Source organism: Dipodomys merriami, unplaced genomic scaffold, assembly GCF_024711535.1.
Source record: "Dipodomys merriami isolate MVZ:Mamm:240054 unplaced genomic scaffold, mDipMer1.0.p SCAF_29, whole genome shotgun sequence".
Lineage (NCBI taxonomy): Eukaryota > Metazoa > Chordata > Mammalia > Rodentia > Heteromyidae > Dipodomys > Dipodomys merriami.
In genome coordinates, this window is record NW_027204381.1 from 4,672,536 (window position 1) to 4,698,836 (window position 26,301).

The window sequence follows — 26,301 nt, forward strand, 5'->3', positions numbered from 1 at the left end:
GTATCTGGCTTATTCCACTTAACAACACGTCTTCCGGTTTCATCCACCTTGGCATAAATGACAGCCTTTAAGCTTTTTTAAAAAGTGGCTGATTTGGGCTGGGAAGGTGGTTCAGTGGTAGAGCGCTTGCCTTGCATGCCTGAGGCCCTGGGTTCGATTCCTCAGCACCACATAAGCAAAAAGAAAAAAGCCGGAAGTGGTGCTGTGGCTCAAGTGGTAGAGCGCTAGCCTTGAGCTGAAGAGCTGAGGGACAGTGCCTAGGCCCAGAGTTCAGGCCCCACAACCAGACACCCCCCCCCAAAAAAAGTGGCTGATTAGTAGTCTATATTGTGTGACTTTATCCATCATAAACTTTTTTTTGCATTTAAAAATAGTATTTTCTTGGGCTGGGAAGGTGGCTCAGTGGTAGAGCACTTGCCTTGCATGCTCGAGGCCCTGGGTTCGATTCCTCAGCACCACATAAGAAAAAAGCTGGAAGTGGCGCTGTGGCTCAAGTGGTAGAGCACTAGCCTTGAGCTGAATTGCTGAGGGACAGCGCCCAGGCCCAGAGTTCAGGCCCCACGACCGGACCCCCCCCCCCCAAAAAATTGTATTTTCTTATAAAGATGCTGTACAGAGGGGTTACAGTTACATCAGTAAGGTAATGAGTACATTTCTTGTGGAGCATTTTTACCCCCTCCTTTGTTTTTCTCCTACTATCCCTTCCCTTCTCTATTTCCCCTACTCCCCCGACCCCCCCCCCCCCAAGTTGTAATGTTCATTTCCAACACAGTGTCTTGTATCATTGTCGCAATGGGTCATCCTGTGTCCTTGTTTCAGCATTTTGTTATTCCTCTTCCCCTCTCCAAATTAGATAAATGTATATACAAGATGCAGGGTACCAAAATTAAATACAGTGACAACAGGGTTATACCATGGGAGGAAGAACATACAAAAGAAACCAACAAAAAAAGGAACACTTCACAAATTTGCGTGTTATCCTTGCACAGGGACCATGCTAATCTTCTCTGTATTGCTCCAATTTTAGTATATGTGCTGCTGAAGAGAGCACCATCATAAACTTTTAAAATGTACTTTTCATTACATCTAAAATATAAATTTGGGACATTCAAAAGTGCAACTGTTAATGTGCCTGAGGGGAATATTCACAGTTTAAAAAATATATAAACAAAGGCAGTGGCATTGGTAGAGCTTGTCATAAATGTTTGGCAGTATTCTTTCCCTAATTAACTCTTAAGCTAATTATTCTAGGACATGGAAAGCCACTAAAAAGTTTGAGGAGAAACCAAGGTGTGATGCGATCTTTGATTTAGGAAGGACATTTTAGTGGTAGAGAAAGAATGGGGATATTGGAGGCCTTTAGGCCAGTTAGGAAATCAAACTATTCCACGGAACATATGAAGTTCCTCAAGTAGATCTGGGACCATGATGAACAAATAAGTTCTATTCAATTTCATCCAACAAAACATTTCTTTAATATATTTTCTAGATTGGAAGCTGGACCAGGTTTTAGGGATCCTAAGATGAAACAAGATATTGTCCCTATTCTTATTGTCCCCATCCTCTACCAAGACTCATTAAAATAATTCAATTGAGAATGAAGGGATTTAGTAGCTGGGACAGTGTTACCAACTGCATTGTACTTCCCTGCTCCCATTCATGCTGAAACTCTAACCCTCCGTGTGACGGTATTTGGAGATAGGCCTTTAAGAAGGTAATTAAGTTTAAATGAAGTCATAAAGCAGGAACTGCAATCCAACAGGACTGGGGTCCTCATATGAGAAGGAAGAGACGTAGAGCTCTGGCTCTCTGTTTGTGTGCACAGAGGAAAGGCCATCTGAGGACATTGTGAGAAGGTACTATGTGCAGGCCAGGAAGAGAGGCCTGGACAGAAACCAATGCTTAGTGGCACTTTGAACTGTGAGAAAGCAACCGTCCTGTGATATTTTGTTTTGGTAGCACAAGCGGACTGATACTGGCAGATCTTAAATTTTAGCTTATAGGATAACACAGGATGATTCCATTAGATCATTGATTATGCGAATCTGGAATCCAAAAGAGAGACAGTTTGGGTTTGTATGAACTGTTTATCCTAAAGACATAGGGGGCTGGGTATAATAGCTCAAATTTGTAATCCCAGTTATTCAGGAGAGGGAGATTGAGAAGGTCAGGATGGGAGGATGGCTCTGGTTTTGTTTTTGTTTTTAACCAGATGATGGAAAAGAAATTATATAATATCTGGATTAAATTTCCATAGTGAAGTGAAAATATTTCTTTCAAAAGTTATAGAGTGCTTGCCTTGCATGCATGAGGCCCCGGGTTTGATTCCTCAGAAAAAGCTGGAAGTGGTGCTATCGCTCCAGTGGTAGAACGCTTGCCTTGAGCTGAAGAGCTAAGGGACAGTGCCCAAGGCCAGAGTTCAGGCCCCACAACTGACCAAAAAAAAAAAAAAAAGTTATAGAGATGTGCCAGGTGCCAGTGGCTCACATCTGTAATCCTAGCCACTCAGGGGGCTATGCATGGTAGCTTGAAGCCAGCCCTAGCAGAAAAATCCATAAGACTCTTATCACTAATTAAGCAGCAAGAACAGAAAAACCAAACCAAACAAAAACCAACCACCCAGAAGTAGAGATATGATTCAAATGGCAGAGTATCAGTCTTGAACAAAAAGCCATGTAAGAGAGTAGGACCTGAGTTCAAGCCCAAGTACCTGCATAAATACATACAAAATAGTTATAGAAAGAACAGTCACATGTCTCCTCCTCCTCCTCCTCCTCCTCCTCCTCTTCCTCCTCCTCCTCCTCCTTTTCCTTCTTTTCCAGTCCTGGGGTATGAACTGAGGGCTTCACTACTGTTTCTGAGCTTCTTTTGCTCAAGGCTAACATTCTACCACTTGAGCCACAGCGCTCCTTCTGGCTTTTTCAGTTTATGTGGTTCTGAGGAATCGAATCCAGGGCTTCATGCATGCTAGGCAAGCACTCTACCACTAAGCCATATTCCCAGCCCCAACAGTCACATTTTATATCTTAATTTTTAAGCTTTTGTAAACTATAAGAACAATTCAAAGCAAGCTATATTGATTGAAAATCACAGTGTGCATTGTAAAGCACCAAAAGGGGAATGAATTCCCGGAAATGGAAACAAGGTTTTTGTTGTTGTTTTTCTTTTCTTTTTGTCTTGTTTGTTCATTTATCTGTCTTTGCGGGAGAGGGGGGGGAAGGGAGGTGTAGGGGGCCTAGAAATGGAGGGACAAAGACTGAACAAATGCCGCAGTGGTACTCACTAGATACTATGTTGGAAAAGAAACATACAACTTGTGGGTGGGATGGGAGGGAAAAACTGGGAAAGGGGAAGGAAGGGGTGACATAGTCCAAAAAGAAATGTAGCTGGATGCCAGTGGCTCACACCTATAATCCTAGCTACTCAGGAGGCTGAGATCTGAGGATCAAGAGTCAAAGCCAGCCCATGCAGGAATGTGAGACTCTTATCTCCAATTAATAACACCCCTCTACCCCCGCCCCAAAGCCAGAAGTGGAGCTGTGGCTCAAGTAGCAGAATGCTAGCTTTGAGTTTAAAAAAAAACAAAAACACTCAAAATTCAGGGACAGTGCCCAGGCCTCAAGTTCATGGTCCAGGACAGGAACCAAAAAAAAAAAAAAAAAAAAAGTACTCATTACATTACTTATAAAACAGTAACCCCTCTGTACATCACCTTTATAATAACAATAAAAAATATTTAATTAAGAAAAGCACCAAAAAGGGAATTAGTGGAGATCATAGCATTTGAGAAGATTCCACAAACTAATAACTCATGGCCATGGAGCTGCCATTTCAAAAAAGAATTGAGCATTGCACTGGATGTTAAAAACGAGGGTGTGACACGTGTGAATCAGTGATACATGGCTGCTGCCTGCAGTACTATTTGTGATATATTTATGGCTCACTGACACCTCTCTGATGGGGTTAAGTATTTACATGCAGTTAGACTTCCCTTCCATCTGCAGGCTTCAGCAACCTACTAGGAGTTTTGGGTAAGAGAGACCGGCCCCCTCCAGGTCCTGGGCATGGCCAAATGGTCTTTACTTCCCTGTATTAGGCTTCCCTCTGAGACTTTATAGCAGCCTGACCTCCTGCCTCTGGGTTGGTGAATCTGCTGGCTTCTGTACCACATACAAAGGGCAAGTACATTTATTATTATTATATTATTATACAATGTATAATATATAATAGCGATTATGCTGTCAGCAGCCACAGTCTCTGACCACAGATCAGAGGCTGGAGTGACATAAATCCACCCATGAAGTCACTGGTGCAGCTACAGGAAAGTGAGAAGATTCAGGCCCCTCTATTGCTGGTTTCTGAGTAAAGAGTTTCTTCCACAGGAACTTTGTGGGGGTGAATTGGAAGGCACTGGGACGATCTAGAACAGTAGCAAGTCTTGGGTGTGATGCAAAGTTTCAGTTACCTCCTCTGAGCCATGGAATGGTTATAGCTCTTTTTTTTTTATTTTTTTTATTTTTTTTATTTATTGCCCATGACTGAGACAGGACAGTAGTGACCCAAGGGCTCGGAATAGACTAAAGAGCACTCTTCAGCTTCTTGGATCAGATTCTTTATTGAAAACCTGGCTGGTGGGTTTCCCTTTCTATTTTCCCAGCTTATACTTTGTGTAGGCTTTATCCAAGCCCCCTGCCAGGCACTGGGTCAGAGAATCAATCGCTGCCTGCCTGGGATTGAAATGGCCCCTCTATAGGGTCAGGAGGGGGCTCTCTGGTTCCTTTATGCAGAGGGCTGTGTGCTAAGCTGTTGAAGTGTTCGAGCCAGTATTTGCCAATAATTGCAGGGTAGCCTTGAACTTATATCAGGCACTTAGTAGGACTGTCATCCTTGAATAAAAGGAATCCTTGAATAAATGTGGAATGAATAGAGGCACTGATTGCACTTGGTCTCACCCTACAGAAGGCACAGAAGTGAGGAGCCAGTTTCCTCTTGGAAGCAGGTAAAACCATCCTCCCAAATCCAGACTGAAATAGCCCCCCCCACCTATTCCTTTACTGCACTTCAAATCCAGAACTCACTGAGTTTACTTATTACGAACAGGCTTACCTGAGTTCCAAACTAAAGCCTCTACCCCTCTTTTACTGCTCCCTTTGCCCCCACCCCATCCCACACTTCCTTCCCTTGAACCAAACGCCCCAGGAAACCCACTGGATAAAAAGAAAGAAAGAAAAGAAAAAGCTCTTGAGAGTAGGAATAACTAACCAGAATGTCATCTGAGCACCTTTTGTGGGGCCAGGGTAATGAGAATTATTCAAATGCAATCATAAAAATGAGGCCAGGCAGGCAGGAATGAGGCGGAGGGAGAGTGATGATGGAGGACCGATTCTTGCTAGTTTTTAAGTGTCATAATTCCTCTCCCCCACTCCCGAGGGTGCTCTCTTGAGGTCCCCAGAAAGACTTCACCTCATTTTGGTCCCTTCCGCGCCACCAGATGTCTTGGAACTTGGCCCGGGTGTTCAAGGAGGACCTGGCCTGGGGTGGTGGGTGGGGGTGCTACTCCCGAGTCTGCAAAGTCGGCTGGACTTCCCTCATTGCTCCCCTCCCAACCTCCCATCCGAGAGGCTCCCTTCGATTTGGAGGCTTCTTCCCCTGCACCAGGCAGGCAGGCAGGCTCCCCACCGGCAGGAGCAGGCCGGCCACCCGACTTCCGAGCCGATCCTCCAGTAGAGGGAGACACTCCAGCGGCTCCTGAGAAGCGGCTGGGGCCGGGAGTGGGTGGGGGTGATGGGGGGGGGAGAAAGGGGGAGTGGGGAGAGGGGAGGTGTGTGCAGGGAGGGGGGGTCCGGGGGGCGGGTCCCTGTGCCGCTGACGTCCCGAGCAGTGCTGGGAAGTATAGGCTGTGTTGTCACGCCGGTGTCAGTCTGATGAAGATTGGCATCAGGTAAGCTGTCATTCATTTCCATGTCAGAGACGCTTTTGCAAGCGGCGGCGGCGGCGGCGCAGCGACGGCGGCGGCGGCGGCGGCGGCGGCGGCGGCTGCGGGCGGCTGCCTCAGAGCGCGTGTGTTTTATTCCAGTCCCCCAAGCCAGAGTATTATTCATTGCGACAGGGCAAGGAGGAAGAGAGGCAGAGAGGGAGGCAGCAGGGAGGAGAGAGAGGGAGAGGGAGAGAGGGAGGCAGGAGCAGGGAGGAGGGAGGCAGGGAGCAGAGAGGGACGGCGGGAGCGTGCAGAGCGAGGCTGGGGAAGCGCCGGGAGAGCGCCGAGCGGAGCCGCGCGAGGGGCGGCGAGGCCGGGCGCGGAGGCGGCGGGAGCCGCGCGGCCCCGCCTGCGCCCCGGCCCGGCCTGAGCGCTGCCGCCGCCGCCGCCGCCACCACCGCCGCCGCCTGCGCCTGGCCCGCCTCGGGCCCGCGGCCGGGGCGCGCTTTTGTCGGCAGTGGCGAGGAGCCGGGGGCCGCGGGCTCGGCTCGCCGCGGGCCCAGGACTCCATAGCGGGCGGGCTGGGAGCGGTGCGCCGGGAGCGCCCGGGGGCCCGAGAATAGGAACCGGCGCGCGGGCCAGAGCCGCGGCGCGGGCGGCCGGGCGCTCCGCGGAGCGAGGCTGGGAACCACCGGCGGGCTCCAGGTTCTCTTTCTCCCGGCTTCCGGAGCTCCGGAGCCGGCGGCGTCTCCAGCCTGCAACTGCTTGGGAGCGGCTGGACGCTGGAGCGGCCCCTGCGCCCGGGCCGGGTGGCTGGGGTCCAGGAGCGGTGGCCAAGTCCTGCGGGGGGCCTGGGGGAGGCAGCGCGGGCGAAGGGTTCGCAAGAGGATCCGTGGGGATAGGAGAACGCGAGTGGGGTCAGGGAAGCCGAGATCCCAGCAGCCACGCTCTGGGAGCCCTAAACCCGGGGCGGGGAGCGAATTTGTAGGGTCACTGGCTTTCCGCGGATCATTGGAGAGTCTGGGGGAGGACAGGGGGAGAAAAGGCGATCTTGGAAATGAGTAGAGGTCTTGACTCCAGAACTAGAAGAATCTGTAAGGGGGAGGTGGGGGGGGGCAGAAAGCGCCCAAGAACCGAAAGCTGAGGTTGGGGGTGGGGGTGGGAACGGGGCAGGGTCCGGAGTCTGCCGCGCAAAGTTTGCGTTTCTTTCCGCTTAGGCGAGGGGCTCTCCCGGCTCTCCAACCCGGAGGAGAGCCGCGCGCGTGGGGCCACGCTCTGGCGGCGGGGTGGGGTGTGGGGGGCGTGGGGGGGATCTTCACCGGAGAGCCAGGGGTTCCCGCGCTACGGTAGGGAGACCCCGGTCGGGAATTCGAGGGGGTGGTGTGTGGATCAGCCCTTGAAATTAGGGCTGGGCTGTAGGACCGGCTGAAGTTTGGGTTTTAGGACCCGGGCTGTTCTCCGAACCGGGATTGAAGGGCCGCTGAGTAGTTTACGCGGAGGCCAGAGCACCAGGGCTGGAGGTAGGAGTTTGGGCCCCAAGGTTAGATTTGAGGCTGAAATCGGAAGTCAGGGTGCCGAGTTTTTGTTTGTTTTTTTCCTTTTAAGGATTTGATCACAGAATCACGACACTTTTTATTGGCGCCGTGGCTACTGGGATTTGGGGGATGGTCGCGCGTTCGGGTCGTGATGGGGAGTGGGTTGAAAAAGCTTTTAAGCTGGAGACCAAAGTAGCTGACTGGATCCATGTCAGGGTGAGCCCCGAACCTGGAAGGGGAGAGAATTTAGGGGGCACACAGGACCTAGGGAGAGAGATTCCGGGAATCTACGAGACGCTCGGGGCGAAGCCACAGGGCAGCCTCACGGAGTGGATCGGAGGATCCGACCCTGGCGGCTCGGGCTCCAGGAGCCACGCGGGGTCCTCGGGCGCAGCGCGGCCGGCGGGGATCGCGGCCTGCGATGGGTTGGGGGAGGGTGGGCGCGAGTTTCGAGGTGCCACATGGGGCTTGGGGGGGGGGGGGGAGACGTCGGGAGGCGGGGATCGCGGGCAGGCCGGGCGGGCTGAAAATCCGAACCGTCCCCAGCTCTTCCCCGCCGCCCGTGCAGCCAGGGAAGCTACGAGCCTTTCTGCCCCGGGGTGGGGGGATGGGGATGGGGAGAAGGAAGTTTGGGGTTCTCTTAGCCCACTCGTCTTGGAACTTCTCTACAGTATTATTATTATTATTATTATTATTATTATTATTATTATTATTATTATTATTTCAAATACTCTCCAACGGATGGAAGCTATAAAAAACACTTGGCATTCTGGGCAGATTTAGACAACACCCACCCACCTCCCAGATCTGAGAACTGATGTTGGCCCCAAACACAGCTGATCTACTACCCCTAGGCCACCCGGACCCCTCGCCTGATCGCTTATTCTACCCTCCTGAGGCCCTGGACCCTTGGTAGATGTGTTTGTGGGGGGCCCTCGGTTCGAACACTGCATCCACAAGCCTTGGATGTGCGACTACGAGATGTAGAGAGGTTTCCACCGCGGAGGGAAGTTAGTTCTTCGGTCAGCTAGGGAAGCGTGCGTTAAAGGCGTGGAGAAGAAGAACGCTTGAGAGTTCCTCCTTGGCTCTCTTAAGCCTTGCTTCTCAACCCATCTTCAGCCCAGCGCACCCCTGGTTGACTGTGCCAGGCAACCCTTGCCAGCACCCAGAAAGTCAGGAACCAAAGACGTGAATGGCTTTAGCGACCCGAAGGGGCGATGGGGCTCCACGGCTGTTTGTTTTCCACGCTTGGAATTCGGGCTCGCTCTCTTCCCCTCTCTCTCCTTCTCCTTTTCGCTGCCTCTGGCTCGCTCTAAGGAGAGCCGGAGGGGGGGTCGGGGTGGGGGTGGGGGGAGCCGTGACCCCGCAGAGACTCCTAGGTCACCACCTCCCCTTTGTGAGCCCGTGAAAGCCGGGAGAAAGAGAAGCTGCTGCCAATCGGGGCTCGGGGGTTACTGGGGGGAGATGGGCCGGAGCACCGAACACAGTCAAAAGGCCTAGCGCAAATTGCACTGAAGTGTACCCAACTTGGGACTGGCTGTTTTATGATCCTTGCTGGGAGTTTACTGCTCTGTGCTTTTAAGTCTATAGATTGCTTTAAGTTAATGAAAGTGCTGCTTTCAAAAGGGAGCTTTTATTGTGCGGCGGTGACAAATCCAGTACCTCCCTTTTACTCTCCCCAAATGGGCTTGCTTTAGAAAGAGGGTCTTGTGGGTCTTCCCCACCACGAGGATTAATGAAAGTCCACGTCCAAGTAATCCAGAAAGACACGTTTACTTCGTTCTCAAGTCTACATTTCATCTGCCCATTCCTGAGTCGCCCTTCTTCCCTGACTTTCTAATTGTGGCTTGATGGCTCCCACACCCCCACTCCCCCACATTGCTTTAGGTGGTTCTGATCTGGGTCCATCCAACCCAAACTGGATTTCAGGATTTCACCCCCACCCCCCACCCCGTTGCCGATTCAAATGGCAACTGAAATATTTACTGGAACTGGGGGGGGGGGGTTTTGCCTTGCATTGAGTAAGATAAATGTGTTTAAATGGCTGGGAACCTTGAGAAGAAACAAGGCAGGCTGTTTGTTTGTTTTTTTAGTAATCCCCCACCCCTTTTCCCCCCACCCCCAAATCTGTTTGGCACAAAAGGTGAGACAACAGGGTTGGGTTGTTTTTTTTTTTTTTTTTTTTTGACTAGGTCCTAACACAGAAACTGCAGCAGAGGCCCGGCTGTGGCTTTGACCGCAATGTCATAACCATTTAAACTGTGGTTAGTTGTTCAAAGCTCCAAGCTTCTCCAAGCTGGGTTTCATTAACTCTACACCAGTTGCCTGGAAGTTCAGTAGCAATAAATTGTATAAACACATTTGAAGTAAGTTAGTGATGAAATAAAGAGAATTACTGTCTTGTGAGTGGAGAATCCTGAATTCATGGAGTTCTAGCTTAACTGGAAACATACCTCCTCTCCCTTGGCCTTGAAGTTTATGGGTGTATTACAGTGTGTGTTAAATTTCTTTCTGCCATGTCCATCTTCAACTTGGGGCTGTAACTCATTAGAGGCCAACGCATGCCTAGAAAGCAAAAATGGCTGGGTTTTAAAGGGGGTGGGGTGGGGTGGGGTCTCTATTAGCCAGATTTAGGAATCAAACCAAAGTGATCTCCCTGACTTCCCATACCCTTCCTGATTTGTAAACGTTAACATAAACAGCCCAGAGCAGGGGCAAATTAGATTTTTAAATGTTAGAGACTTAATAATACTGTGTTGTTAGCAGTTGAAATTGTTTTTATTAAAGAAACAACCAATAAAATTTATAGGCTTCCAACATGTTGCAAGATTTCCTTGCTATTTATTTAGCACACCCCCCCTCCCTTTACCCCATCACCACCACCTTTGAGAAATTCGATCTCCAATTTCAGACTTTCATTCCCCATCTATTTAATCTGGAGCACATTTTCTAAATTAGTTGGAGGAGGGTGAGACATGCTGCTATAAGTTTCCTTTTTTTTTTTTACCCCCTTATTCTGTGTGGCACAAGGGCTTTGACGCTATAAGATATATATAAACGTGTGATGCAATTGCTGGAGGTGACGGTATGTGAAATACAGTGTCTGGATCCAACAAAATACAGATTCCAGGCGGGAGAGGGTGAATATGATGCCACAGAGGAAGTTAGGTGGAAAATGAACTCATCACGAGCCACTGTGAGCCTTGAGTGAAGCTAAACACACCACGCTTTGTATATGACACTTTCTGCGAGATCCGTGACTTATTGAAGATTGAATTATGTTAAGAAGCAGAAATTAGAAGGAGGAGCTATACTGTCTGGGTTCTATCCAGGCAGCATGGCCAGGATTGTTGCAATGGGGCTTTGCTAATTTAATTAAATATAATACCTGATGGGAAAGGGATGAGGAAGGTGGGGAGTGGTCAGTGATAATCAAAGTTGGCAGGGCAGCAGGCTGAGCTAGTCTTAAGGCTGGAATTTGGGGTTCTGGCAGCTTTGTCCTGTTATTGCCTGCCTGTAGACCGTCCTCCAGCTGCTGGACCATGTTAAGCAGAATATGGAACACACTGTTTTCACTAAGGTATGAGAAGTAAGGGATGGGCATGAACGAAGCTTAGGCTTCACTCTAAATGATAAAGAAAAGGGAAGCGTTTTCATCAGTGATGTCATCTTTCTTCCATGTGCTTTCTCTTTGCCTGGCTCCTGAAATCCTGTTCCCACAAACTCTGAGCTGGGATTACAGGCTCAAGCCTATAATCCTAGCTATTCAGGAGGCTGAGATCTGAGGGCAGTTCAAAGTCAGCCTGGGCAGGAAAGTCCATTTTCCCACAGCTCTAAGGAGATCTTAGACATTGGCAAAGAGACAAAATTTCTGCCTTTCTTTACATCTTTGAATTCGAAAATCTCACTATGATTCCCAAAACCATTTGCTTTACCAAGAGGGGTTGAGTTAGGGGAACTAGCCTGGTTCTTCTTAATGGAGGTACCTGGAAAATCCTTCATGCCACTGATGAACCCAGCATCTGCTTCTGAGAAATGCAGCCCCTCTTCTTTATGCTGTTGGGAATAAAGGCCTGGTTCTGACTGGTATGTGATATCCGGTCAGGCTGTGACGATGCTCGTCTAGCCTTAACCACAGCCGGGACTGGGCTTAGCAGTCTCCATGCTGGCTGATCAAAGCAATTTCTGGGCCAGAAAGCCCCCAAAATTAAACTCGGCACTTGTACAAAAGTACATACTTGCTTGGAGACTCCTTCAGTTCCGGTGGCTGCCTGGCTTTGAAAAGCAAATCCTGATATCAGAGATGTAGCTCCAGTGGAATGCTTGTCTTTAATTTCCTTGAATCTACTGGGGATTCTTTTAGGGGTGGGGGCGTTATTTATTTATTTTTTTAAATCTCCACACATTTCTTTTCCATTGCAGGCAAAATCTGTCTCCATTTTGACTAGGAGTGACAGGAGGGAGGGAGTCACAAAATGGGGATAGAAGGAGTCATAGTTGGAGAGGAGAGTCCTTTTCAGAACTCTTCCAGAACCCCCTAGGAACAAGGAAGAACTCAGCTCTGAGGCCAGCACAGTTCATCTCATGCCAGAAAGTGGAGCTTGGGAAGAGCTTGTTGTCTTGGAGGGGGGGGGTGGGGGGGGGAAATCTGCTGTTTGGCTTGGATGGCCTTGCTGCCAGTCCTGCCTGCCTAGGTTTCTAATTACAAGAAGGGACATTTCTGCTAAGACCTATCTCACTAAAAACACATCCCTGTGTGTAAGAAGAAACCCTAAACCAGGCAGGATATTTTAAAACTGAAGCAACCAAGATTAGATTAAGTCTCCACCAAACAGCTTCATTCTTCGTATTATTTTTGGCTGGAATGTGGAGAAAAGCAGCTGGCCCTCCCTCCCCCCCACCCCTCCCCACCCCCCAGACTCTTGAGGGTTTGGATGGATGGGGCTGGAGTGGGTGTTGTAACTGTTAGTTCTCTGCCTAGTAGGAATTGTGGCCAATTTCATCGCAACTCATTCAAGGGGAGGGGATGGGGGGGAAAGGGGGGGGCAGAGAGAGGCTGCAGTGGGGGAGGGGTGAGATGCAGAGGGGCCACAAAATGATCCCAGAATTAGCAGATCTTTCTTTGAGCATGGAAAAGGCTTTTCAGTCCCCCTACCTTTGTAAAACCTAGCAGTTGCTTGTATTCTGCTTATATTTACACTCCCATGCCTGGCAAATCTAGCAGAACCTTCCTATAAGGAGCCTTTTTTTTGGGGGTGGAAAGAAAGTGGTGTCCCAAGATTTTTGGAGCTAGAGCCCAGAAGTCCTGTATCACAAGGCCTTGTCCTGCCCTACTGGGGAGAGGCAGTGAGGCCCCATTCACTCCTTTGTTCCTTTACTCAGTACATACTTATGGAGTCTTCTGTGTGCCCTACACAGACCTAGGCTTAGGGCACACAACAGCTAAGAAACAAAATGTTATCACACAGTCTGTCCATTAGGGACTTGCTTGTAAGGAGAGATAACTGCGCCTTAGCATCAAACAAAGCTACATTTACAGCCTCGCTCTCCTAGTTGTATGACTTTAGACAAGTTGCCTGACATCTTTGATCAAGTTGCCCAACACTTTGGGGGTGGGGGTTGGACGGGGTTCTGGTGCTGGGGTTGGAACTCAGGTCCTCCAGTTCTTGCTTGGCTTTCTTTGCTCAAGGTTGGTGCTCTACCAATTAACTCTCACCTCCACTTCTGGCGTTTTGCTAATTTATTGGAGAGTCTCATGGGCTTTTCAGCCAGATCTCTTCAAGATCTGATGTCTGGCACTCTTCAGATCTCAGCTTCCTGAGTAGCTAGGATTATAGGTGTGAGCCACTGGCATCTAGCTTTGACTAACATCTTTGAACCAGCTTCTCCACCTGTAAATTGGGAACTCACAGTACATAGCACCTAGGATCTTGGAGAGAATTCTAAAGTCCCTGGCTCCCTGTGTGTCACTGAAAAGAGCTGTTCCTGGCTCTCCTCACCATGTTATTTTGGAGCACGGATCAAGTGATGGACTATCCAGCTTCCTTCCCTTTCCTACTTGCATCCCTGGACCAGCATGTGGGCCATTTCTCAAGCCTTATCAATAAGCATTTGACACTCAGCTGGCCAGCACTGGGAATAATGAGTGGAGCCAGCCTGATGCAGACTCCAGCAGGGCTGCGATAGGAAATAGACTCCAGGACAGCTGCAGGTGAGGAATGCTGGGGGTGGTAAAGGGAGACAGATACAACATACCAACGCACAAAGAATGATGTACAGACAGAGGTAGAGAAAAGGGGCCTACAAGTTGTCAACCAACAGAGGCAAAAGTGGGAAGATGGAGAGGAGGGAAACTCTGAGCAGGAGTGATACTGGCAGAGGACTGGAGGGGAGGGCAGAAAGCTGACTCCTCAGGTCACCATGCTCTAGGTTCTTGGGGACTGAAGGAGGTAGATCTCAGGTCCCTCTGCCTATCCCGGGTAGCTAGAAGTGGGCCAGCACTGCCCCAGAAGACCCACAAAAGCCACCTTTGGGATTAGGTTTTCTCACACATGGTAGGATTTCTGAGGGAACACGTCCATGAAGGGAACATGAACCTTCGTCTCAATGGATACAACATAGATTAACGAATTAGTGCAGGGAGCAGCAAGTACTTCTCATTACTGGCTACAACACAGCTTCCCCTAAGCAGGGACAGCAAAGACTCTAGGCCCATACCTTGGCCCTTTCCTCTCTTGGATGGTAAAGCTGAGCAATCCAGCATGGTTGGGGTGGTGGAAATATTAGGAATCATCTAGGAGCAGAGGATGATGGTTTCTAGTTCAGAGTTGGCCACTGATGAGCTGTCACTTAAACAAGTGACATGCCTTCTCCGCCTAAGCCTGGGGAAGCTTATTCACTTGCAGAGATTGTGTCCAGGCTTAGTGTTCTGTGAATCAAGTGATTGTTTCATAAATGGGAAGTCATTGAAACAGTCACACCCATGACAGACCAACTCAAAGATCTTACGCCGAGTACAGGCCCAGGCTATAGGCAAAGCTTTGGTCTCTGCAATAGGTTGGATTTTAAGGAGAGGTTGAATTTTACTCTCCTAATAGCCTTCCTGGGACAAACAGATGTGTCCTATCCAGAGAGATTAGCTCTACAAGGCAATATTTTCATTCCGAAGATTCACTAGCATTCTCATAAAAAGCATCTCCTTCTTTTGTTGAGTCAATCTGGTGTTAGGGGAAGGAACGTAAGCTTTGATGTCAGACCCTCATTCTAACTTCTACTAAACTATATGTGCGTATTATTCTCTCTGAGGCTCACTTTTCTTGGCTGTAAAGTGGAAATAACAATCTTGCTATCAAGCACGCATAGGGTGACTGTGAAAACTCTAGAAAAACAATGTCTAAAAAGTGGTTGATGCACAGAAAGCTCATGGTAAATGTCAGTTTTCTTTCCTCACAAAGCTCTTTCCTGCTTGATCCTCTTAACTTTACAAAGCAGATAAGTGGCTGTGGTTCCATCATTTTATAGACAAGAGAAATTGAGGCTTGCAAAGGCAAAAGTGGCAGGCTAGGAAGAGAATGCAGGTGTGTCTGCCTGTTGTGGGTGGAGTGTATTCTTACATAGCCCAAGTCTTTCTCTTGCAAGAATAGATGGTCCTTTCTTATGCCTTGTAGAGACTGAGTCCCTTGCTGAGCTTGGAGAAGCTGCTTTGCCCTAGCTCTACTGATTTCTCTTCTAAGAATCCTTTCTAAAGGAACCAGTTCAACTCACTTCCCCCTTTTACCCACCCTTTAGTCTGACAAATGCTGAGGACAGCTGTGAGCTGTATAGAAATAAAAAAAAAATTCAGAATTTGTTTTGTTTTGTTATGTTGTTGTTTTTTTTTGCATTTGTGGGGCTTGAACTTAGGGCCTGAGCTCTGTCCTTGAGCTCTTTTTGCTCAAGGCTAGCACTCTACCACTTCAAGCTACAGCACTACTACCAGTTTTTTAGTGGTTTGTTGGAGATAAGAGTCTCATAGATTTTCCTGCCAGGGCTGGCTCTGAACCATGATCCTCAGATCTCAGCCTCCTGAGTAGCTAGAATTATAAGCGTGAGCCACTAGTACCTGGCTTCTTGAATATTTTCAATCTAGCATTGCTGTTACGCATACTCATTCTTAGTCCTGAACAGGTCTGAATTTTATAGAGCTTCCTCCTCTCCAGAATCTGCTTCTTCTCTTTTTCTGGAGAGACTGGCTGTGCATGGGTTGTGATTTTTAAATCCAGGTCTGGGAGCAGGGAGGCAGAGGACCAGAGAGTCAGATTATGTGATATAATCTTTCTCTCTCTCTCTGTGTCTCTGTGTCTCTGTGTCTCTGTCTCTCTCTCTATCACTCTCTCTCTCACACACACACACACATACACACACACACACACACACACACACACACACACACACACAGGGTCAGTGTGTGCCTAGGGTCCTTGGTAGAGGTGTTGTTCCCACTTATGTGCTGACCCTGAGGACCCATCAGTTACCTCCAGGCACACCCTTGAACCTATTTGTTTATGGATATGTGATAGCTATGTGGGGAAAGGAGACCAATCTGGGAACAAGCTGTGCTGCCTTGCAGTTTCCCTGAGTCTCTGCATTTTCACTTCCATTCAAGATCTCATCTAGGCCTACTAGAATGCTGCCAGCTCTCCATGTTAAAGTGTGTGTTCTGGTCCATTAGGAAACCTGATTGGCTGAGGTGGTGGCATGCTCTGGGACATTCAGCCAACCAGCAATGGTTGGTTCAGCCAACCTCCAGTTAGGGTGGGAAGGGTTGTGTGTGTGTGTGTGTGTGTGTGTGTGTGTGTGTGTGTGTGTGTGTGTGTGTGTGTGTGTGTGTGTGTGTGTGTGTGGCAGCGGGGTCTCATGTACTTGGATACAGGCACTGGAGGAGCTCTGGTCGAGAAGGGGGTCCTGTTGACTGCTCCAGTTTCAGACAGGACAGAGGATAGAGGACAGATCTAGAAGCCACAGATCAGGTGGGAGCTTCAGGCTGCTCTCATGCGACTACAGCAGTGTAGAGGGAGGTTTGTCCTCTTCACCTCCAGCTTTCCCAACTTTGGAAGGGATTGGCTAGACTCCTAGTGGGGTACTCTTGACCTGTAAGATGATTCTGGAGGAAACCAGGGAGTTAAGAGGGATCCCTGCAGCCCACTTCCAGGGAACTTAGTTCTGTGTCTTGCTCAGGGGAAGTCACTCTTTTGCATCTGAGTCTCTGTGTGGCAATAGGAGAGATGGGACGACTGACTTCTCTGGCTTCTAGATAATCAGAGAACTCCTTTTGGAGCTGGAATCCTGATCTCTCAGACCTATTGGGTTCTATTGGGTTGCAGGGAAAGGATGGAAGGAGAGGCTCATTCCCCAGCAGCACCTCGAGGAATGGTCCTTATCACCTGCAGTCTTGGCTGACTAGGTGGAACTGGACTCTGGGAAGAGTCTGTAAGAAAGTCTTTCTGGGGGCTGGGAAGGTGGCTCAGTGGTAGAGCGCTTGCCTTGCATGCCTGAGGCCCTGGGTTCGATTCCTCAGCACCACATAAGCAAAAAGAAAAAACCCAGAAGTGGCGCCTCAAGTGGTAGAGCGCTAGCCTTGAGCTGAAGAGCTGAGGGACAGTGCCCAGGCCCAGAGTCCAGGCCCCATGACCGGACACCCCCCCCCCAAAAAAAGAAAGTCTTTCTGTAAGAAAGGCATGAAGAGCTCAATCCCAGAGCTCTGAGATTGCCAGGAAGCCACTTGGAGAAACCCCAGCAGGAAAGCCACAGACAACAGAGACTATTACCATGTGCTCCAGCCCTGTGTCTAGCCCTGAATTGGGAGCTCTATTTTGCTGAGCTGATCCAAGAAGGAAATTGAGGCTCAGAGAAGGCCAGAGAATTTTTCCAAGGCCCACAGTGGGCTGGGTATAGTTCTGGGTCCAACGAGCTTGCCTGCAGCCGAGAGCTATGGGTTTGAGGTAAAATCGCTGGGTTCCTGTCTCTTCCTAGCTGAGACTGCATGCTCATGCTTCCTGGGGCTCTGTGACATCTAGGGCTATGGCTTGAGTAGGTCCAGGGTGATAACAAGGAAGATGGATGCAGACCAAGGAGAACAAGCCCAAAACTGGGGCTGGAGCCCCAACTTGGCTGGTACATGCTGACATCAAAGCAACTGATGCTAAAGACATTTCCTGATGAGCCATGGAGGAGATGAAGCTAGTTATGTACATGAATGTGTTATACACAGCATCCAAATGTAAACGAAAGCGCCCACAATGCCTCACATGTAGTATGTGGGAGAGAAAGTGGTTTTGGCACAGACTATATGTTTCTTATTAGTTTAAAATAGAGCATGTACACAAATACACACTGCCTCTGTACTCACTCTCAGCTTGATGACAACCGTGTTGACGTGATTAAATGCTGGCAGGGTGGATTTCTATGACTGCCCTGCTGCTGGGGCATGAACAGCTCCCCATGGGATCCCTGAATGCCTGGCAGGATTTTGCATTCCAGCTCAGAGTCAGCTGACCTGGCTTGTCTGCCTACTGTGTGTCCTGGGCATTACTAGATGTTCCCCCCCCCCCCCCCGCCATTGGAATCTGCTTGGAGGGCCATCTGGGGCCTGGGTGAGAGGGCAGAGATGCTGGCCTCTGCCAGGTCCTGTCAGCTTGAACCTGGCCTTAGCTTTTACTCATTCCAGAACATTTTCTGTGAGTCTGGCCCTGCCAGAATTCTGGTCACTCTGGACTGGCCTTATGCTGAGCTTTGTTCCCCTTGTGAGACCTTTCTCACCAAAGAAGGGGTGATCTGATTCCTTTCATCCCTGGCACTCCTTTTCCATCCTAGAGAAGGGGATCTGGCTCTTTCCTATGCCTTCCCATCCAGGCTGCCTCACAGAGCATAGTGACTGCTTCTTTCCCCCACCCCCGCTCGCACCCCCAGTTCCCATGGTCCACCACCCCACACCCTTAAAGATCCATCAGAAAATGTGGGCATATCCCTTCCTGGTTCTTCCTACAGCCCAAGGCTGGCTCTGATGGCATCATAGGGTGCATGGCAGGGGTGTGGAGAGAACCTGGTGATGTTCACATCCACATCCCACCCGAGTCTGACTTCTGGAGAGCCCTGGTGGGCAGTAGCTGTGATTCCCACCAGCCATGCGGGGAGACCGGATGCATTAGAAAAGCCATTGGCAGACCTGGCCCTGCCTCTCTGTGGAGGGAGTCAACCTGACATTTTCTTTTGAGGACATGGTTTAGAGACCAAGGCTGTGTCTTCCCTTCGGGAACACTGAGGACCATTTGTGTGGATTTTGCAGTCTGGTAATTTGGAGGGAACTGTAAGGGAAATGGCAGGAGGAGGCTAAGAGAGACTGATGGGCTGATCACTATGGCTATAAATTCTGCTGCGTAAATAGGAAAAAGGAGCTGGTGTTCCTTGCCCCAGGGTCCAGGTGTCCTCTGTGTCAGCCAAGGGCACCTGCTCTGGGGCGAGACAGGTAGGGACAGAGTCCCACCTCTGCTGTCTGTGGCCTGCAGTCACAGGCATTGCTCCCATCAGTTTGGGCCATAGCATCTTGGCTTTGTGTCCCTAGGATGGCACTATCTCTGTCATATAAGACTACACAGGGAAGCTGGGCGCCTGTGGCTTATGCCTGTAATCCTAGCTACTCAGGAGGTTGAGATCTGAGGATCCCCAGCCCAAGCAGGAAAGTCTGAGAGACTTTTATCTCCAATCAATCAATCACACACACACACATACACACACACACACACACACACACACACACACACACACGGAAAAAAGGATAAAAAACAGGCAACACAGCAGAGAGCCCAGTGCTATCCTGGCCTCTACACGGTGTTCATATGTGTGAGATCCTTTCCTGTCACTTCCTCACAGAACTGGACACCGGCCCAGGTGCCCTTCAGTGGCAGGAAGGTGCGGGGCAGGAAGATCACCAGCTGTGGGCCTCTCTGAAGAGCACATCTGGAATAGTTGCTAGGCTGCAGAGTGGGATGGGACTTCGATGTTAGGTCCTTCCAGAAGCAGGGAGGCAGAACTCCGGTTATCCTAGAAGAGGCAGGACAGGGTGGGTGGCTTTAAGGAAGGCTGTGAAGCTGAGAGTCTTTGAATCAAGGAATAAGGAAGGGGTTGGGGAGGAAATGAAAATTTATAAAGTATCCACGATGCGCTTTACGTTGAACTTGATACTGGCTTTAACACTGACAAGTTGGTTTTATAGCATTACAAGCATTTTATTTTCAAGTGAGACATCTCAGAAGTAGGACAGGACAGGAGAAGGCATCTCACCATCTATGTTTGTACATGCGCTTGTGTGTGTGTGTGTGTGTGTGTGTGTGTGTGTGTGTGCAGGCTAGTACTGGGGCTTGAACTCAGGGCCTGAGTGCTGTCCCTCAGCTTTTTTTTTTTTTCCCCTCAAAGCTGGCACCTTATTATTTGAGCCACAGCTTCACTTTCAGCTCTTTTCTGCTTCACTGGAGGTTAACTGGATCTGGTTTAGGGACAGGGGCACAGGCAGGTGACTCACAGAATTACTGAGGAGAGCTTAGGAGAGAAGTTGAGATGAGGCTACTTCTGCTGGATTGAGTACGGTTTCCTAGGCAGGTTGCTCACAGTCTATCTGCCTGGCCTGTAGCAGGTGCTCGGTAACTTTCCAGCGCATAGTGCTGTTTCAGGGGAGCCCCTCGCAGTTTGTGGGCTTCTGATTCCAATGTCTCTGCTCACATTAAACGGCATTTCTGGCCCTTGCCTCCTGGGGCTGGTTGTATGTTCTCTACCACATGGCCCTGTGCATAGTGGCCCAGAGATTCTGTCTGAAGAGGGGCTGCTGCACAGCCTAAGCACGTTTACAGCTACAGGGTCCGAGTTGGAGAGAGATCTGGTTTCATTTGCTTGGCTGGGTTCTCTAGGTTTAATTTAATTTTACCTGAGAAATTAAATAATTAGGCCCTCTCTTTTCTATGGTCCTTTGTATGGTAATACATATTTTATAACACATATAAACATTTCTATTTATAATAACATTTTTCATTTTAATCATTTAAGTGTGCAATCCAGTGGCAATGCATATCTATTTCCAAAACTTTGATCACCTCAAAACAGATACACTGCACCCATAAAACAATTACTTTGCATTCTTCAGCCTCTAGTTTACTCCTCTTTTTGTAAACTAGGGATCAAATCCAGGGCTTCATGCACCCTAGGCAAATACTCTACTACTTAGCTTCTGGTAACTTCTAATTTCTGTCTCTGAATTTGACTATCATAAACTCTTCATGTGAGTAGAATCATAATGTATTTGACCTGTTGTGTCTGGCTATTTCAGCTGGCTTGGAGTGGTATTGACATCTTTTTTTTTGGTCGGTCATGGGGGCTGAACTCTAGGCCTAGGCACTGTCCCTCAGCTCTTCAGCTCAAGGCTAGCACTCTACCACTTGAGTCATAGTGCCACTTCTGCTTTTTCTGCTTATGTGGTGCTGAGGAATCGAACCCAGGGCCTCAAGCACTCTTGCAAGGCAAGCACTCTAGCACTGAGCCACCTTCCCAGCCCCAGTATTGACATCTTAACAACATTATATCTTCGTATTCATGAGTATGGGTTACCTTTTCATTTATTTTGGTCTTCATTATTTCCAACAATGTTTTGTAGCATGCAGTATATAAGTCTTTCACCTCTTTGGTTAAATACGTTCTTAGATATTTTGTTATTTTAGGCTCTATTGTAAATATTGTTCCATAATTTTCAGTTTGTTTGTTGCCAGTGTATAGACATGCAATCAGTTTCTATGTCTGATCTTACACCTTGCAATTTTGTTTTGTTTTGTTTTTGTTGGTCGTGGGGGCTGAACTCTGGGCCTGGGTGCTGTCCCTCAGCTCTTCAGCTCGAGGCTAGTGCCCTACCACTTGAGCCACAGCACCGCTTCCGGCTTTTTTCTGCTTAAGCACTCTACCACTGAACCAACTTCCCAGCCCACACTTTGCAATTTTGCTGAATATATTTAGTAATATTCTAGTAGCTTTCTTGGAAATTCTTTGGGGGTTTTCTTATCTAGGATTGTGTCCATCTATGGGTAGAAATAGTTTTACTTCTTTTCCATCCAACTAGGGTTTCTTTTATTATTCTTATTCTTTTTTCAAATGACACTGGTCACAACTTCTAGCCTAGTGATTAAGGTACGTATCTTGTCTATTTTCTCATCCTAGGGAGAAAGTTCTCAGTCTCTCACCATTGAATATGGTGTGAGCTGTCTATGGTTCTTGGGGTTGAGTTGGTGGGAATGGGGGCACTCTTGTCTTTATTACCTCACAAATAGGTTTCTTTTGACTGAGAATCATGTTTGGAACATTTAGAGTATTGTTCAGAGAACACACCCTTTAATGAGAGTGTATCGATTTCATGGCAGCACTAATCACACTATAGAAATGTCAGCTGAGCTAAAACCTAAACGTTTGTTAAGCGCCTACTATGTCATGGCCGGTTTTATTGCATCGTTCGCGCCAACTACAGTTTTTGGAAACAAGCCTTTTATTTTCCCCACTCCATGTAAGAGGTGAGGAAATGAATGTTAGGAGGTGAGGCGATTCACAGAGCTGGTAGGAGTTCCTAGGAAGTTCAGTGTAAGCAGTGTTTCCTGATTTGTAAACGGACTTTGTTCTCTGTCTGGTAGTTCTCAAGGGGAGGAGACAAGGCAGCCTTTCTTTGTCGGGTGCATCAGAACCTCCCCAGGGGCTGAAGGACTGAGGAAAACTTTCTCAACAATACTGCTACCCTTGGCCCAGTCTGGTAGATAGAACTGCTTCTTCTGGATTTTTTTTTTACAATCCTCCCCCCCCCCCCCCCCCCGCCCCACACCCTCCATTGGAGAACCATTACTGTAATGATTCACCTTGAGGTGACTGACAAGAGTTCGCCATTCTTGTCAACCTTTAGGAATGTGTAGTGGCAAAAAGGTTGAGAGCCGCTGCCAGCCACAGCTCTTCTCTATTCCTTGCTGCTAAATCAGTCAATTTGACTCCATCAGAATGCTCCAGGAGTGAGTGCTTTCTGAGGAGGGGGAGCAAATTCTTTTCAATGTAACAAGAGGTGGCCGGGCCTGGCAACTCTTGTCCTAACCCCAAACCCTTCTACCATTAACTTAGGAGTAATCTACACTCTGAGGAAGATCAGCTTTATCAAGTAACTGCATAATTCATAGCCTGTGGTTAGTTTCTACCTCAGATTTCTGGGTCAGAAGAAACTATTAAAGTCTTTGTTTTGGAACATGTGACGAAACAAAACTCTTGGACAGTATGTCTGTCCCTCATCTCTTTTTTTTTATTATTATTGTTATTTATTATTATCCATCATGGGGCCTGAACTCTGGGACTGGGTGCTGTCCCTCAGCTCTTCAGCTCAAGGAGAGTGCTCTCTTCTTTTTAATTATGGATCTAAGCCTGGTTCAAAACTTGATTGGAAGCCGGGTGCCGGTGGCTCATGCATATAATCCTAACTACTCAGGAGGTTGAAATCTGAGGATTGTAGTTTAAAGCCAACCTAGGTAGTAAAGTCCCTGTGCAACTTTTATCTCCAATAAACTACTTAAAAAAGCTCAAGTGGCTCTCTGGCTCAAGTGATAAGAGTGCAAGCCTTGAGCACAAAGAGACTTAGGGATAGTGCCCAGGCCCTGAGTTCAAGTCCCAGAACCAGCAAAAAGTAACCAAAACCAAAACCAAAAACCAAAACTTGATTGGAGGGAGTCCTCAGGTTTTCTGAGTCCTGATGCTAGGTGCTAATTCTCAGGAAGGACAGGACACAACAGATGTCTCTAAAGGACAATCTGACTGGTGGACTCCTGTATCCAGAGTTCCAGATTGACTTTGGGCAGAGGAAAGCTGCATATTTGCTTGCTTTCTCCCCCGCCCCTCTCTCCATATATACATATATATTATAATACACACACACACACACACACACACACACACACACATATAAATGTTACAGTTCACTTTCCTCATTTTTTTGACCTCATATCTGCACTTTCTGAGTGAAGGGGCATAGGTGGATTTTTCCCCCTCTGTTTCTTTTATTCTATCCTGCTAGGAGCAGAGTCTACTGAATCCTACTCCCAAAGTGGACCATGCTGGCACCATATTTAAGTTTATGGCCCATGTAGAGTCATCAGCTCACGAGACTACCCTGGACTGCAGAGAGCCCCAGGGACCAACCCACCAAGAAGGACCTCTGTTTAAATTCTAAGCACACTCTCATAAACAAACAAAAGCTGGAGGAGAAAGGGAGCCAGTTCCCTTCCCACTCCCCAGCAATCCTTCTCTTTAGACTAAACCCAGCCAGGTCTCTGTTCTATATTCAATGTAACAAATACCTGTGTAATAATTTGGATATAGAGTTCTCTTCAAAGGAATTGTAATCTGCTTATCCACTCAAGAACACAAACTCCTCTGATCCCTGTTTCTTGCAGCCAGGTACCCCTTCTTTCTACCCTCTTCCTTCTCATCCATCAACTCCCATATTGGTTTCTGTCTTTCAGGCTTGACATTTCGGAGGCTTCCTCTTTCCCCCTCACCTATTCTTTGATGGAGTCACTTTCCCTCTCTCCCTTTTGCCCAGGACAGCCTGGGTTTATCCTTTGTCCTTAGCATGGTTGATAATAGCTCTCTTTCCACTCTCAAGTGTGCCCAGGTTCAGGCAGTAAATGAAATGCTCAGCTGGCTTTTAACCTATCACAGATCAAGGCTACCCTTCTGTCCATGGCAGGCATGCTGCTGAATTCCCCCTGCCGCCTCCCAGGTTCCAGCCATCACCTCCTGCTGGATTCCTGCGATTGCCTTCTCTCTGGTGTCCTTATTTATGTGTCTCACTTCTAATCCACTCTGCAAATCAGTGGCTGATTAATTCTCTCAAAATACAGTACTTTGCTGCTTACTTCATTGGATTCTTGCTGCTTACAGAACACCATTGGAGCATCTTAGTGTGGCACTTAAAATCCTTACTTATGACCTAACTCTCTGCCTTGGTGGCTACTGTTCTTCTTTTGGTTTCTCAGCAAGGAGTCTCATTTCTACTCTAATTGGTTGTTGTGCTTGTTTGTCCCCTGACTCTGCCCTGTAATGGCCACTTGTGAACATTTGCTCAATGAGGGTCCGCTTACCTGGGCTATGCCCATCGACGCAAAACTGTGCTGGCATCCTTCTAGTTCAGCATTAATTTCCACCTCGAAGATGCTGCGTTCTTGACCAGCCCATCCCTCCGCACTCTCCCCTCCTTCGAACTGCTCAGCCTAGAGCAATTATTGCCTGCACAATTCATTTGGCATCTAATCATGTACTGCCTCATGACTTTTCATAGATTGCTGTCTTGAACTAGGGCTGAAAGTCTTTGCTGTAATTTCACTTTTCGTTCTTATGTGCCAGTCTCCTTGGTGCAACTGCAGTTTCTTTGGGGGGGTGAGAGCTGTGTCTTCTGTATCTCTAGGTGCTTATGGCACCAAGTGTTTAGTAAGTATAAAATAAACACTGAATAGGTCTATATTTGGGGATGTCAGGCTAGAAAGAACCTTCTTCTAGTCACATGGATCAACTTCTTGTTTTATGGATGACAAAGAAGAGGAAGAGGAAGAAAGAAGAAAAGGAAGAACGGGGAGAAGGAGGAAGAGAAGGAGGAGCAAAAGGAGGATGGGCAGGAAGATGAAGAAGAGGAGGAAGAGAAGGATGAGGAGGAGAAGTAGGAGGAAGAGGAGGAGAAGGAGAAGTAGAAGGAAGAGGAAGAAGAGTAGGAGGAGGAAGAAGAGGAGAAGGAGGAAGAGGAGGAAAAATAGAAGAGATGCTCCCATACCTGGCTGATAAAAGTGGAAGATCCAGGCTTCAAATTCTGATCCTGTTATTCTTAGTTCAGGGTTCTTTCCTGTGTGTAGCTTTTGTTCTGTGATGGATTTCATCCATTTTCAAGGAGGAGTAGGAATTCAGAAAGTGGAGGAAAATGAATAGACGGGGAAGAAGTGGGGCATGACCTTAGCAAAGGCCCAGAATTGGAAACTTCCTTGGAGACTACAATGAAGCCAAGATAATTCCTATGTGAGAGAATTGTGGAGGAGGAGCAAATCAGAAAAGATCTGCAGGGCCAGGATTTGGGGCTTAAATAGTAGATGTTTGTCATAGGGGCCTTACCTACCAGCACCTTAGATGTAAGTTCCATCTGTGGACTTCCTTTGTTCAGAACTCGTGGTGAGGCAGAGTGGGGAGCAGGTGGCCAGCTCAGGGGGGCTGGAATAAGGCATGGGAAATGCCTGCTCAGAAGCAGCTGGTCACATTGGCTTTGGGCTGTCATGAAATCTGACTTTAGTGATATTGCAGAACGTCACTGGTAATGCTGTTATATATAGCTTTCAGCTTTAATAAGGTGTTACAAAAACTACGAAAATACATCTAACCAAAAACACATTTCGCTGGAAGCTTGATCTCCAGTCCTTTTCTATTGCTCCTGTGCGGTGCTCTGCGCTGTCAATAGAGCTGTTAAAACACAATGGAGAGTGGGTAATTGTGCATTATACGACTTTTGTTTTCCGTTATGAAATATCTACGTCCTCAGAGAGAGTGGGGTTATTGTGGCAGAGGAACTATGAGAAGACCTGAGGGAAGCCAGGGGAGGGACCAGGGCAGAGGTGGTAGAGCAGAGATCTCTTGTTCTTGTTCCTGTCCTGTGGGTCTGTCTCCTAGCCTGGATTGCCTAACCAGGAACCTGGGGGGAAATATACACATCTCATTGGCACGAAGAGACTTTGATTGACCATCAAGGGTGGCAGAAGACTCTGGGGTCCAGACATG

General features: G+C 48.2%; 1 protein-coding gene and 1 non-coding gene across 5 annotated transcripts in view; one reads left to right on the forward strand and one right to left on the reverse strand.

Annotated features, from left to right (window-relative positions):
* Nucleotides 1-944: 944 nt before the first annotated feature.
* On the reverse strand, nt 945-1,051 carry LOC138839030 (U6 spliceosomal RNA). Its single transcript, XR_011375813.1, has one exon. It is a non-coding gene; the product is annotated as a U6 spliceosomal RNA (small nuclear RNA).
* A 4,801-nt stretch (nt 1,052-5,852) lies between these two features.
* The window catches only part of LOC138838847 (homeobox protein PKNOX2), a 261,583-nt gene continuing 241,134 nt past the window's right edge, over nt 5,853-26,301 (forward strand). For 3 of the 4 annotated variants that reach the window (XM_070038240.1, XM_070038238.1, XM_070038241.1), the window contains exon 1: nt 5,853-5,941. The gene's annotated coding sequence lies outside the window, so the exon portion shown is untranslated. Of the gene's footprint in view, nt 5,942-7,270; nt 7,438-26,301 lie in introns of those variants that run through there. The other variant, XM_070038239.1, reaches the window with a different exon arrangement.